Source organism: Lissotriton vulgaris, chromosome 8 (genome assembly GCF_964263255.1).
Source record: "Lissotriton vulgaris chromosome 8, aLisVul1.2, whole genome shotgun sequence".
NCBI lineage: Eukaryota > Metazoa > Chordata > Amphibia > Caudata > Salamandridae > Lissotriton > Lissotriton vulgaris.
Genome location: NC_141696.1, coordinates 973,162,268 through 973,177,085, shown reverse-complemented (window position 1 = coordinate 973,177,085; position 14,818 = coordinate 973,162,268). Strand labels below are relative to the sequence as shown.

The 14,818-nt window shown below is 47.0% G+C and overlaps 1 pseudogene; it reads right to left on the bottom strand.

Annotated features, from left to right (window-relative positions):
* Positions 1-12,445: 12,445 nt before the first annotated feature.
* On the bottom strand, positions 12,446-13,548 carry LOC147698194 (uncharacterized; annotated as a pseudogene).
* Positions 13,549-14,818: the final 1,270 nt, after the last annotated feature.

The following is a 14,818-nucleotide window of genomic DNA, read 5'->3' as shown; positions in this document are numbered from 1 at the left end:
CTTCTAATTCTGGGAAGGCCAGCTAAGTTATATCGTACTTGTAAGTAATGTGGGCAGTACATGGGGCATCATCGGACCTGCACATAAGATAAGAATTCCATCTTCGTACTGCATCGGTGTCTGAGGTTCTTATCCCCTATTGCTAGATTAGTTCCCCTCGCATTTGTGTATATATCTTTCATCAAGCACGTCTTTGATTACAATTTGGACACATTTGACCGATTCCATCTCAAATTCTGTGTGTACCAGCTGAAGAGTAATGTCCAAACTGTTATGTTGTGATACCCTTAAGGCACTATGTCTTAATGTTTTCTCTAATGATTGAGATTGAGTATATACTACGGTGTTTATTTGGATGGGGTATCCATTTTGCAAAGTACTTCAGTCACGTTTAATTTAGTGTTGGGGAGCAGGGTGAGTAGTTGTATTAACTCTTGCACATGTAAACCTCCTAATTGGTATAACATGGTATAGCATGAGTATCTCCCAATTTTTATAATTTTGACCAGTGTGTTAATTTTTGATAAACTAGTCACATACTAAATCATATATTTTGATCTTTTTTCTGAATTTCAGGTTAGTTCAGATTACACCTTGATTTAGGAGTTTTTCTCTCCCCCCCTTTTTTTTGCACACTAGGTGGTCACGTTAGGGGTCTTACGCGCCAATCGACTGGGGTTTGTGAACGGGTAAAATTTATATTGAATAAGAAATATAATTGCGCATCATCATAGGATCTTGCAGACATACGAATCGTAGAACGGTTTAGGATTTGTAAATTTCTGAAACAGCAATCTCGATGGATTCACATGTACATATTGTATAGTAATAATGGCATAATGATATTATGAATTGATCGATTGTACATAGATTGTACATATGAACATTGTAATTAGTTTATAGATTGTAAATAATCTGTCACATTTATATCCATTTATTTGTCTGTTTTCTACTCCAGGATGATGTGCATATAGTGATTTTTTCAGTTTCTATCATTTCTCCCGCCCCTCTGGTTGATTGGTAACCCTTTATATACATTTTCATTGGTTTTGTTCGTCATGTGATCAAGGTCACCGTGGAGTGACCGAAACGCGTCATGCTGGCGAAATCGTGTGAATAAACTCTGTTAATATTTCACCCTTGCGCTGTGGAGTGGTCTGTACCTGTGGTATCCGGTGTGGCAGATTGGATCTGGTCCTGATTTGAGGCAGCGGAACAGGACTGTGAATTGCATATATATATATATATATATATATATATATATATATATATATATATATATATATATATATATATACTAGCAGCCCGCCACAGCGTTGCCTGGGGCAGAAAGGGGCTGGGGGCTGTACACCCGCTCCCGCCCGACCCCCTCCCGTCCCGACCCGACCCCCTCCCGACTCCCTCTCACCCCCACTCCTCCCGCCTGCCCCTCTGTGCACACCCGCTCCCCTCCCGTCCCGACTTCCTCCCATCCTGACTCCCTCCCGCTCAGACCCCCTCCCGCCCTGATTTCAATGTTGTTTACATTACCTGAGCTGCCGCTCCGCTCGTCTTCGCCATGACGCGCCCACGCTCCTCAGCTCCATGTCCGCCGCTCCAACACGTCGTCATCACGCACGTCGTCTCGTCGCGTCACGGCCAGCGCTAGGTTACGGCCAAAGGCTTACCTGCAATTGATGGATATATATATATATATATCTATATAGGATTCCACAATCCTGTAGTGTCAGCAACCAGAGAACGGCTCAAACACAAACGCCCAATTGAAATGTACCAACACAATCAAATGTTAATTAAGATGGTTGATAAATTTGTACACAACAATATCTTTCTATTTAACAACACGGTATATATATATATATATACCGCACAGGTGCTCAACAAGTGAAGTGCCACACACGACGTTCTTTTCACCATATTTTATTCAGGAAGCTGCAGCAATGCCAGCACATTTCATTCAGCCTCGTAGATTCTAGCCTCTTCTTGCCAAACACGTTTCTGGAGTCTGTCTCCCTTGGTCACTGACAGGCATGTGGAAAACAGGACCAGCTGCATTTCGTTTTTTCACCAACACTCAAGTTCATAGTTCCGCCCTCCTCGGGGGCGTGTTCACAATTTGCATGATGGTACATGCAGTTCCAGGTAAGTTAAAGCTGTAGTAGCAGCAGCCGTCCACCAGTTTCCTACAGTAAATTACACGTGCTTGAAAGATGCCGTATTTGCTCCTTACTTTTATGCTTTCTGAAAAGGTGGCGTTGTTCCTTTAAGTTGCTCTATGCTACAAGCAACCGGACCTGCGCTTTCAATACCTGTGTGTCATATTTCAAACAAACATCTGTCCACCATACATTCATAAAAGACAATGTTACACTTGTTCTGATGGACACAGTTAAACAATCTAAACAAGTCTTTCTATAGAGATTTTTTTAAATGATTCATACACTCAACATTTCTCTGTAGAGAATTTTTTCATGATTGATACAATCAACATTTGCCTATTACTATATTGAAAACAATCTCTAATCTCTTAATTTTACTAGTAATCAGCATACCTTTTCTTTTTGGTGGATTATGCTTAGTCAATTACATAATCATTTGGTATTTAAATGTTTCACCACTGCATTTTGACATCTTTTCTTTATAAACAAATATGCATACTATTTATATAGGATTCAAGTCTTTTTACGAAATTAACAAGTCTCAGTGTGATCTTGCTCGAATATACCTCTTATGTTCTATGTCCTGTTCTTATTCCAGTTCGAGCCACCGTCTATTGTGCGGAGGGAAATTAAAAGAGCTCTCTCCCTCAGAGCGGTACCTATAAAAGAATCATTATACCAATTGATATCCATTTGGGCCTGATGACTCTTCATTTTGGCTCTATAATTATGTATTGTGGCTAACTTACCCTTTCACAAATGGTAGCTGCATTTATCTTCGCTAACTTTTATGTTGCGTTTTATTATGACACCGATGGGTGGATACTTTAGTCAGTCCTGTCCAGAGAGTACACTGATTGTGGCTCAGGAGATAAAATCTAGAAGTGACAATAATTCAGAAAAATCATATACAGTTCTGCCTGTGTAATATACACAACAGAAATAGTATAAGAATTATTGATTTCTCTCAGACAGAGTTTTTTGCAAAGCAAACTAAATATGTATCTGTTTATTCAATATCTGAGACACCCGATAATGTTTTATACCATTCTCCTAGGTAAACCTTAACATTTGGTCTATGTAAGACGGGATGACCCTAACTCTATAGCATTAACATCCTTTAAAGATCGACACCCGCATTCTCTACCGGTTTCGAATGTTTCTAAGAGTTATGAATTTGAAAAAACGAGCGCATTTGGGCATTAAATGTTAGAAATTATGCATCACACTCCATGAAACCTATTCAAGTCTATATGTGGATTCATATAAATGAACCACAAAGATGCTCGACAAAAAACACCCGTGGCTCAAGGCACTTAGTCCGCCACACTGTCCTTGCATCGGCGTTTGTGAGTTATAAAAACGTGGGCACCGTGGATCGACATACCTGTAGACGGAACAGCGGCCTTCCTGCTCCTACGGGTATCCAGCAAGCTTTCAGAGAAGTGCTACCCTAGATTCTTGGTAGTGGGATCTATTAGTCAAATGTAGGAGCATCCTTGCATTATAGTCCTCAGTATCCATTACAGTGTTGCTTCCCCCTTTGTCTCCTGGCTTGATAGTTAAGTCCTTACGGCTTTCCAAATTATTAAGGGCTGTTCTCTCAGCCATACTCAAATTATTTTGCCAATAAAGTTTTTTAGACAATAGGTCATCAATGTTTTTCTCAACTACTTTCTCAAATAGTTTGATGTTCCTATTAACTAAATTGAGTGGTGGAGTCCATTTTGACTTGGGTTTTAAACCAGATCTATTTAAAACCTGGGTGTTTTGACATTCTTTGTTCTTAAAGAAGTCCTTTAACCAGATTGTTCTGAAAAAACTTTGTAAATCTCTCTCAAGATTTAATTTGTCAATTAGGGTACAAATTGCATATTCTAGCCCTTTCTCTAGTACTGATATTTCATTATTAGTCAGAACAGTTTTTGAGAGATTGATGATAGGCTCTTTTTTCTCTAGTCCCACATTGCTTGACTCCTGGTTTTCATGTAGGGGCATTTATGAGGTGGATTCGGGGAAGGAAAGTTCCCTCTCCTCCGACCTCTCCCCCAGTTTTGTCCCGGGTTGGGTTGGTGGTGTTCTAAAAAAGAGAAAGAATCTCTACTTGTCCCAGGCGTGGCTCATTGCTTTTGTTCTTTTCTTGTACATTTTCGTTTTCATATTCTGAACTAGTATACGAGGTGTCTAAGAATGTTACTTGTTTTGTTTGGGGCTAAGGGAGCCATATACTAAAATATCCTTGAAAGAAGATACATAGGTATGAAAAGTGATAGGGGGTTGGGATTACAATCTCTTTCTGGGATACTTGGAAATATATTTGTATTACACAGTGTCACTATAAATTTACAGTTATGCCATGAATCACATAGGAACAGCATTCTTTGTTTTGCTAATAACGTTGACACCGTTTGGCACTGTTTGACGAACCTGCAAAAAACTTTCCAAACAAGTACGTCTGCTTTGGTTCTTTCATAGAATGTTTTTGTGCTGATCCGTCAAGCGGGACCAAGTCAAAGGAGGGGGTCCCAGAAAGTGTGATTTAGAATGGTATTCTCATAGAAAATGTGGCTCTTTGACACAGGAAAAAGACTAAGGGGGTCATTATGATTGCAGTTTTTCCGCATCCTCGGGGCCGGCGGAAGCCACCGCCGGCCCCGAGGATGCGGAAAAACCGCAGCGGACTGGCCAAAGACCCACCGCCACATTAGGATGGCTGGTGGGTCCTGGTTTCCGTCCGCAGCTTTTCCGCCGCGGTCGGCTTACAACCGCGGCGGAAAAGCTCTAATATGGTGACGGTGTCTTCCAGACACCGTCCACCATATTAGGATGGCCTGTAAATTATGCTTTTCCGCAGCGGGTTTTCCGCCGTGGAAAAGCATACGGAACTTCACTGCGGGGGCCCGTTGCGGGCCCCCTAGGTGAAGGGGGGGTGGGGGGTGCACATGGGGGTACCTATGGTACCCCCCTGCATTTGCATGCAGAAAGCGGCAGGCACCGCGCGGTGCCTGCCTCTTACTGCATGCAAATGCAATGCGTGCATTTTTAACATTGCGGCGGGTGCAGCTTGAAGCTCCACCCGCCGCAATGTTAAAAATAGAGGATTTGACCGCAACCCTTGCGGTCACATCCTAATTGCACAGGAGGGAACTCCGCATGCCATGCGGAGGTTCCCTCCTGCTCTGGGGTCGCGGATGGACGCAAGTCCGTCCGCGATCCTAATCGACCCCTAAATGTAATTACACCAAATTAAGCAAAAAGTTAGAATTTACTCTGAAAACACTATGTGATTTATGTAAATCTGTTCAGCTGCTGTCGAGAAATTAGCCTTTGAAGAGGGGCTCGGGTTGGACTTGAAGTGCTTAACCATCAGAAAAAGTTCAAGATATCTAGTCAATTGGTCCTGTGGTATCCCTGTGGTAACAAAATTAAATAAAATACTTGAACCTAATTGATCGGTACAGAAGGGATCTGAATGACTGGCTGCAAAATTGTAGAAAATGTTGCAGATGTAATTACAGTCCAGAAAAATATAAAGAGCATATAAGGGAGCAGGGCGAGGACACCCTGACCAACAGACCCATGTGGGGGAGCATGGGAACCCTGCAAAATGGGTGTGTGGTGGTCTCTATGAATGGGTACTTTGCAGCAGGTTAGGCGCAGCCAGCCGCCACTGTTGTGCACAGTGGTTCGCTGCACTGCAGTGTACTGGGCAAAGGGCCTGGCCAGAATCCATGCCCTGCGCCATCCTGTGATGTGCACAGCTGTCAATGACAGGCATTAAAATCAACATAATATTTTGTATCTATTTTTTCCCTAGGAAAGGTTGTTCTAATAGCAATAATTGTCTTATAATTCTTTTTGTACTTTTCTATTTATGGGTGTTAACCTAAAACCAACTGAAAAACGTGTTGAAACACTTGGAAAAACAGATTTAAAAAAAACACTTTTTACAGGTAGCCTGGTGAGTTGCCCTTTGGTTCTTTCTAGCTGTGGCACTTTGCTCACTAGTAGAGATAAATAGGCTGCTGTCCAGATAAAAGATTCCAGCTCCTGCAAAGAATGGACCAGAGTCCTCCAGTTCAGCTGCTGGACATCCAGGTGAAGTCTGTCTCCAGGAACCTCCACATGCTGGAGGGCAATTCCAGATGTAGACGTGCTTCCTCCTCTTGCCTTCTTCTTTTTTGTAGTATTCGCCTCTGAGAATGCCATCCGTGCAGGTGTTTGTGCATTCCTGAAGTGCTAAAGAAGTACTTCTATCCTGTTGTTCTCATGGTGTTAGACCTGCCATCTTTGACAAGTTTTTCCCTTGTCTTTTGTGCTTCTGACCTGTTTTTGATTGTGTGCTGCATTTCGTTTTTGCTGGTTTTAGAACTCTGGACACTTTATTGCTGCTGAGTGAACCCCTGCTGGAATCGTCATGCCCAGAAGTGGGTCCTGGAAAACGAGGGGCTTTATTTGACCTGGCCAGTCAGAGAATGTTTGTCCTGAACCTTGCAATTCTCTCAGAAGCAGTTTAATATCCTATGTGTAATATCCTGTGATTCTGGGCAAATCACTTAGCCTTCTGGGGCCTAAAAATGTCAGACCTTGAGTAATGTAGCCAGGGCACTCAAGTAATGTGCGCCAATACCTTTGGGTTGAGTTTACAAACTAAAGTCTTCTGCGTAAACACCAAAGGCTGCTAAACTACACAGAACTCATCCACAAAAAGTAATAATTGCAGCTTAAAGGGAAAATATGTACTGTACCTACCAAGCTGTATTCTTTAGGGCTCAGCTTCCGCTACATAATGCTTCCGAAAGTGAAAGTACACCACATGAGAGGAAAAGAATGAAGAGAGCAGCCAGCTGCTCCCTTCCTACAGCCTGCCCCCTCCTGTGATGACAGTTTAATTGTTGCCACCTACTACTTCATTCTCCATCACATCCTGTCCTGCCCACAGCCATTGAAATGAATAGAGTTCTGTGAACTCCTCCTAGGGTCAATGTGTAAGCGCCCGAAAAGCAGCCTTATCCACTGCATCCTAATTCAGCACACCCTCTGCGATTATGTCACTTCTCTAGCTTGTGCCTGCAGGTCGACGAAGGGCCTGCCCGGTTGGAACTTCTGCAGTTCATCACAGCTGCCCCATTAAAAGTAAGAGAGCAGCCAGAAACTAGTAATTTCTTTTCAGCTGCTTGGCATTTTTTTAACTCTCTTCTTGCCTCTCCCCTAAGGCTGGTAGGGCAACGCCCCTTTTCCCAATTACCACCATCCGCCCCTGGCAGTTTGTATCAACAATGTTAAAAATGGAAGTACTTTTGTTGTGCTTACTTATCTATAGTCTACCTTTGGGTCACAAAAACTTTGACAGGTGTTTAAGCGACAGACAACATGTGTTTCATCCACTTAAGGGTGCTTTGGATTACACTGCTTACTTTGACTTTTCTGGGCTTCTAACAGTCTAGTGCTAGATAACACTCATATCAGTGCTACTCGCTTACAATACTGCCTGTACTGCAGAACTACCTGTTAGCTTAGCCATTGAACTTCACCAGTTCAGACCTCTCGCTCACTATATGTCTAACACTCTAACACTAGGAATTTCTTCAGACTGACAACCTTCTTTTCTTTTTTGTTTTTGTAAATAAAACCAGAATGGAGAAGTGTGGCTCAATGGTTAGAGCGGCAGACCCTGATGCAGAGGTCTGGCCCGGGACCTGGGTTCAATTCCCGACGCTGCAGGGTCTTGGGCTCATTGTCTGCGGACTCGATAATTCTTGCCTCAGCGCCTACTCTAATCATGGGTCCCACGCTGCAACTCTGGGCAATAGCTTGCTTAATCTCCACAACGGCCCCTACAATACTGGGATGCCTGGCTTCACCTTGGGGGTGCCCAGGAGGGGCATCTCACAGGGAGAGCCAGGAAGGGTTCCACATCGTTATACAGCGCTGGGATGCCCCTGTGATGGGCAGCTGTGCGCTTTACAAGTGTACTACATTTTCAATTGATGCTCGAGCTCACAGACGCCTTGATAAAGTCCAGTGTGAATGAAATATGTGTTCCTATGATGTGCTCTAACATATTTGAAATGCTTCATTTGGATTCACGGTTTTCCACACCCATTTTTAACATTCTCTAGTAGAACAGTTTTACTTGCTGCCAGAGTACCAACTGACATACCACTGCTATTGTTCATTTGATTATAAGATTTCGCCTACTGCCCTGGGGTTTGTGTGACATTTGTCTTAAATCGGTACCACTGTATTTTGCATTTCACCTACTTTGCAGAGACCCTCTTTTACTCGATGGATTTGATAACATGGTCAGCGACTGGCTGCCGCCCCCCTCCCAAATGACCACACCAACTCCCGGACACATGAACATGAAACATGGTTATCTTTGGAAGGCGGGGGGGTCGCGAAACCCCCCGGCTGTATTTATTAAGATATAAAATTAAAAATTTTAATAGCATGATAAACAATTTATACAAAAATCAGCAGGACATTAGATACAATATTGTCAACAAGCTTGAGAGACTAACCTTAACAGAGACTCTAATACAGGTTGTTTCCTAACCGAATCTAACATCCTCATCTAGATTTTTGTATACTACATTTCTGGCCATATGGCAAGGTCGCTAACCGGTGTCAGGTCCTACTAGCTGCGCCTCACCTAGAGATGTGCGCATGCGCAGCCGGGCCTGGTAATTACCCGGTCCACGCCGTGAACTCAATTACTAGCTGCGCCTCACCTGAGATGTGCGCATGCGCAGCCGGGCCTGGTAATTACCCGGTCCACGCCGTGAACTCCATTTACCCACTAAAGGAGGGCCCTTACTCTGCGCCATCCGGTGACGTCATGAGTATGCGCGCGCGGGGTGGCTACCAGCCTAAGGAAAGCGTGACTACTCCAACCCGCGCCCCTTTGAAACAGCAATTACCTTGCCCCTGAAGTTCTAGGAGGTGCCAGGGGCCCCTCCCCTTGGGCGGGAACCTCCATGGGATGATGCCCGCCCCCTCAGACCTTAAAATAGCTGCTCGCCGGTCATGACCTTACCGCCACAGGCCAGCATTGTTAACCGACAATCTGGCCTCCCCCTATTCAAGAATTCACCCAGGAGTGTGTTTACCCAGCAAAACCCTCCAACCAGGCCCAGAGATTATTAGACCAAAGGACATTCCCTGCCTCGGTTAAATGAACCCCATCCTTCAGGTAGAACCTTTCGCCCCAGATACACCCATGTGGAATTGTCTGCAACCGGGGGGCTCGAAATAGTTTGTCCAACTGAGTGTTGATCCTCTTTACCGAGTGATTCAAAGCCCTGACCGAGTCCCCCCCTCGCCACTGCCAACGAGGAATAAGTTGAGACCACACTACAGTGCAACCCGGGCAAGTCTTGGCCACCCACCCTGCAGTGGAGATGATCTCTTCAATCAGGATGCGCCTCCCTAACTTTGCCAGGTCATTCTCCCCTACATGGAGTATCACCACCGACGGGGTGGAGGGTTGTTGAGCTAAAAGTCCCTGGAAAAAACCCCTAAACTGGCTGAGGCACAGACCCCCCCTCCCAAAGAATGAGATAGCCAGCCCCTTACGCGCCGCCCTTTCCTCACGGTCCCCTGAAAGAAAAACACGTTCAGCACGCCTCACGTAAGAGTGCCCCACAATCCAATAACCTTTGTCCTGTGTTCATCATGTTGCTCGTGCTGTGATGGTGCTGATCGCTGATGCCCGGCGGCGAGTTCCTCCCCCGCGTCACAGGTTTGAGAAACTGAAAACCAAAACATACTAAGCGTGAGCACCAAATTGTTACAACATGTCAATTCGTATATAACGTTTATAACACTCAGATGTCCATCTCCCGATACTCTTCACATTCTCAGCTGAGAGACCCCTTAATGCCGCTTCAGTTGCTGCCCCTATCCTAAAGGAGTGGGTGCCAAATTCTCTAGGATCTAACCCTGCCTGTCTGACTGTTAACTCAAGGACTCTCCTAAACTGGTACCTAGTTAATGGTGTCCCATCAGCGTGACACAACAGTGCACCCCCCGCCGTGCCCCCCCGCTGTCCGTGGAAAATCTCCACGTGGGAGACCGGGCAGCAAGGGTTGACCCGGGCCCGGTGGAGCACTATGGTGTAACCCCGAGATTCTTGATCTGTTTTGGACCTCTGAATTGTCACCCACATAGTATCCTCTCTGATGGTAATACTAGACCGCTGCAGGCCACCCAGTTTATCCTCTTTTGATCCTGCCACCAGTTTGCTAATCCTTAAGGCCCCGTAAAAGGCCAGGGAAAATGCAGCTTTGAACAAGAGGATCTCCCACTGTGAGCTACAGACCTGGTGCAATGCCTCCAGTAGTGCTGCCAACCGGGCCAATCCAATGGGCCTTCTCGTATCTACAGAGTGTCCCTGCAGCCGGCGCCATCCCCTTAGAGCCTTGCGCACTATAAAGGTATTCGTGGGATCTCGCATGCCCTTAGTCTGTGCAAAGAAAGAGACCGCTGCCCTATGCCTGCTTGCCGCTGTCACCGTGCGTCCTTCCTTGTGCATCCATTCTAAATAGGCCTCAAAACTGGCCTCCTGTGCCCACTTAACTGCCCATTCCTGACCCAAGAAATTACAGTAAGACAAAAACGCCCCTTCGTATGCTGTCCTGGTCCTGGGGGCTAAGCTAGCAACCACGAGGTCCTGTAATATGGGGCACCAATCTGCCAAAGAACTGCCGGGAAGTGTGTTGGCGAGGGGTCTGCTGCAGGAAGATGTTCCCTGAAGACCTGCATTTTAAAACGAGAAATGGAATCGGCTGCATTGTTGAGGATGCCAGGAACATGCTTGGCTCTGAAAACTACATTCCACTTTAAGCATTGCAGCACAATCTCTTTTATCAGGCGTAGTATAAACGGACAGCGAGCCCCTTGTTGGTTTATACATTCCACCACTGTCATGTTATCCGACCAGAACACTACTGACTGGTTACATAGGTGTTCTGCCCAGACCTTCAATGCCACCCATATCGGGAAAAGTTCCAGGAAGCCAATGTTGGTTGTCAGACCCCGTGCTCTCCATTCTTCCGGCCACCGCTGGGCGACCCATTTGTTCCCAAGGATGGCACCGAAGCCCACACTCCCAGCCGCATCAGTCCACAGGCCTAACTCTGCTGATGTAGCAGGGGGACCTGACCACACTACCCTGCCATTAAAGCCCTCCAGGAATGCCTTCCATATATGCATATCCTGGCGCACCTCAGATGACAGCCTAGTGCGGTGATGCTTCTCCCGCAATCCCTTCATAGCCTGGGCAATGGAGCGTGAGAACGGGCGGGCCATCGGGATGACCCGTAGAGCAAAGTTCAACTGCCCGACTACTTCCTGCAGCTGCTGCAAGGAAACCTTGTTTTTACATAGGCATTGGCGCAGAGCCGCCCTAAACTTAGACACCTTATCCTTGGGTAACCTGAAGCATCCCTCAACGGAGTCAATTTCGATGCCAAGGAATTCCAGGCAGGTGGCTGGCCCAACCGTCTTCCCCGGTGCCAGCGGGACCCCAAAAGCACGCATGAGCACACAAAATTCCTGCAATGCCCAAGCACACTCCTGAGAGTCCGCCGCCCCTAAGAAAAGGAAGTCATCCAAGTAATGCATGACCTGTTGGTGGCCAGTGACCTGTCTCATAGCCCATTCTAGGAATGAGCTAAATGTCTCAAAGTATGCACATGATATGGAGCAGCCCATAGGCATGCATTTGTCCATGTAAAACTTGCCATCAAAAGTGAAACCTAAGAGGTGGTGGTCCAGTGGATGTACTGGGAGAAGGCGGAAAGCAGATTCTATGTCAGACTTTGCCATTAATGCACCTGTACCCAGAGCACGCAGTAAATCAACCGCCTGATCAAATGAGGCATACTTGACACTACAAATCCCCTCATCAATTGCATCATTCAAGGATGTCCCCCTCGGGGCCGATAGGTTGTGGATCAGTCTAAATTGGCCTCTCTCCTTCTTGGGTACTACCCCCAGAGGAGAACACACAAAATTGGGAACGGGCACCTCTTGGAAGGGGCCTGCTATCCTGCCCAGGGACAATTCTTTGGAAATCTTAGCGGCCACCACCTCTGGATTCTGTGTTACTGAAAGTTGATTTTTGCAGTGTGGGCTACCTGTGTAACCCATCGCTGGGATCCTAAAACCTTGAGAAAAAACCTTCCTGAAGTAGGGTGGCCGCTGTGCGATCAGGGTATCTATTCAACCAAGGGATCATTGCAAAAACGTCTATTGGCGTTGGAGGGGCCAGCTGGACTGAATTACTCGGGCTTCCCCCTTCCCCTGTGACCGTGGTTACCTTGCTTGTTCCTACACGTTGTCTCAGGGTGGGACGGGTGACCACAGATTGCACACGCATGTCTAAATCTACAGGTGGCCTGGGGCCTTGAGCAGGAGCGCTTATTAAAGTCCCAACACACCCCCTTTCTCTCTGACCCCCCCCCTTATTCTTCCCGGGGACCTCATTCCCCTGGTGTGACCGAAAGGGTTGTTGGGGCCTGGCGGAGAACACCCTGACAGCACTGGTAGACTGCGTAGGGGCCGGGTCCCCTGAGAACTGCTTGTGCCATGACAAGGAATCCACCCTGTCCCACACTAATGATGCATCAAACTCTTTGGCCTTCCTGAAATTAATATCATACTCCTTCCAGGCATCGCCGGTATACTGATCGCTCCACCCCACAATCCTACTCATGTAGCAAGACATAGCTGCCTGGACATTTGGGGGCCGTTCGGCCGTAATCGCGGAAAGGACGGCAAACGCCCTGATCCAATTCTTCAAAGTCTCCTCTACCTTGAACCTGGAGCACTGTGCCCTCCATTCATTTGGATGCATCCATTCCTTCAATAACTTAGCCTGTTCCATCTCCCTATTGTCTAACAACAAGGAATAAATGTATACATACTTTCCTGCCCAAATCATTTCCTACACTGCCTGAGACACATGTTGCCCCAAGTTTTCACTCCTGGATGGCACTATGCCGTCCCCCAAAAGGGGCAGCGCCACCTCTTTACCATTTACGGGCGCCTGTGCTGGTGGCACACTATCTCCTCTTGGCTGGGCTGGACTGGAACCTGCAAGTGAAGAAGATACGGGCACCGCAGTACTATCAGCCGCTGTTGCAGCCTTAATCTTCTCTACCAGTTTAACTGCTTCAGCCGCATGGTCGGATGAGGGAAGACACACACCCCCTTTACGCAGCCAAGGCAATAATGCCGCTATCTGAGACTCCAACTCAACCGGGACTGGGTCCGGATTACCCGCTGGCACATTTGGGACCCCAGGAGGAACATCAGGGACTGGGTCCGGATTACCCGCTGGCACATTTGAGACCCCAGGAGGAACATCAGGGGGACCAGGCATATTAGGCAATGGGGCCGGTGACGGTGGCCCACCCGGGACTGGTACCAGTCCCCCAGGTGCAGGCGGGGTAGGTGCTGCAGGAGGGGCCGGAGCAGCAGGAAGCACCGGTGCCATCGGTGCTGGGATTGCTGGCAGCGGTGCTAGTGGAACTGGTATCGCGGGTACTGGCACAGTAGGGACTGGTGCTAAAGGCACCGGGGCTGGGGCACTGAACCTTGGCTTTTTAGCCCTGGATTTCTTAGGTGGGGGTAACAAAATCTCCCCTTGGCAAAGGAGCCGTTCTCTCCCGCACTGGCCTACCTGATGGGCCCGGGGGGTCAGCGAATCTATCATTCATGCGGGCCTCTAGTTCATCAACCTTCCACAACTTTTTGTTAATTTGAGCCATTTCACGTATCATGGCCTGCATCATCGCCTCCATGCTAGACCCCCTTTTACCACCCCTTTGCCCTGGCATGATTCGCACGCCTCTGCCCTACACTCCTTATGTTAACAGACCGCGCGCTTTGTACCTTCACCAGCTGGAGGATGTACAGGGGGCTGTAAGCACCATGCAACAGCAACCGCAACGCCCCGGCTTCTCCGGTTTGTCAGGGGTGGGTAAACTCTAACGTAGACCCACCCGGCGGCAACTAGAAGCTATGAAATGCTAGCCCCCCGCTCTCCTCTTACCCATAAGTCCTGCGTGCACCCAGATGGTGTTGGATCAGCAACGACGTCTTATGGCCCTTCCGGTAATCGAATTGCACCAATACCAATAATGTCGTTAATTTCCTGGAATAGAAGATTGTTTCAATACCGTGGAATATAAAGCAGGAGCAGATTTATAAACACCCACATTTATTGGAGGCTCCTTAAGCCAGGAAGGTTTATATTCAATAAATACACCCTCCTTTGTAATTTCGAATTTAAATTCAGTGCTTTATACCAAAAAATTTGCCTGCTTTCACCAAGAGTCTCCCATCCAGGTCCTGCCCTGGTCGACCCTGCTTCGCTTCCTCCCCGTGAATCCTTGCAATATACACACAACCCGATAGTGGCGCCAGGCGCTCGGAAAACAAAGCGTTAACGCGGTCGGATTTAAATTTCCCAAATCACTTTTCCCGCGCCGCCTGTGCAGCGTGCAATCGTTCCTATTAGCCGAAATATCTATATACAGAAGCAAGGAAACGAACCAAGTGCAAACCTCGCTTCATACAGGTGGAGCGTTTCTCTTAAGCTAACACGAGGGCAGCCCCTAACAAAGGAGTATCACACCGCCGTTACTGCC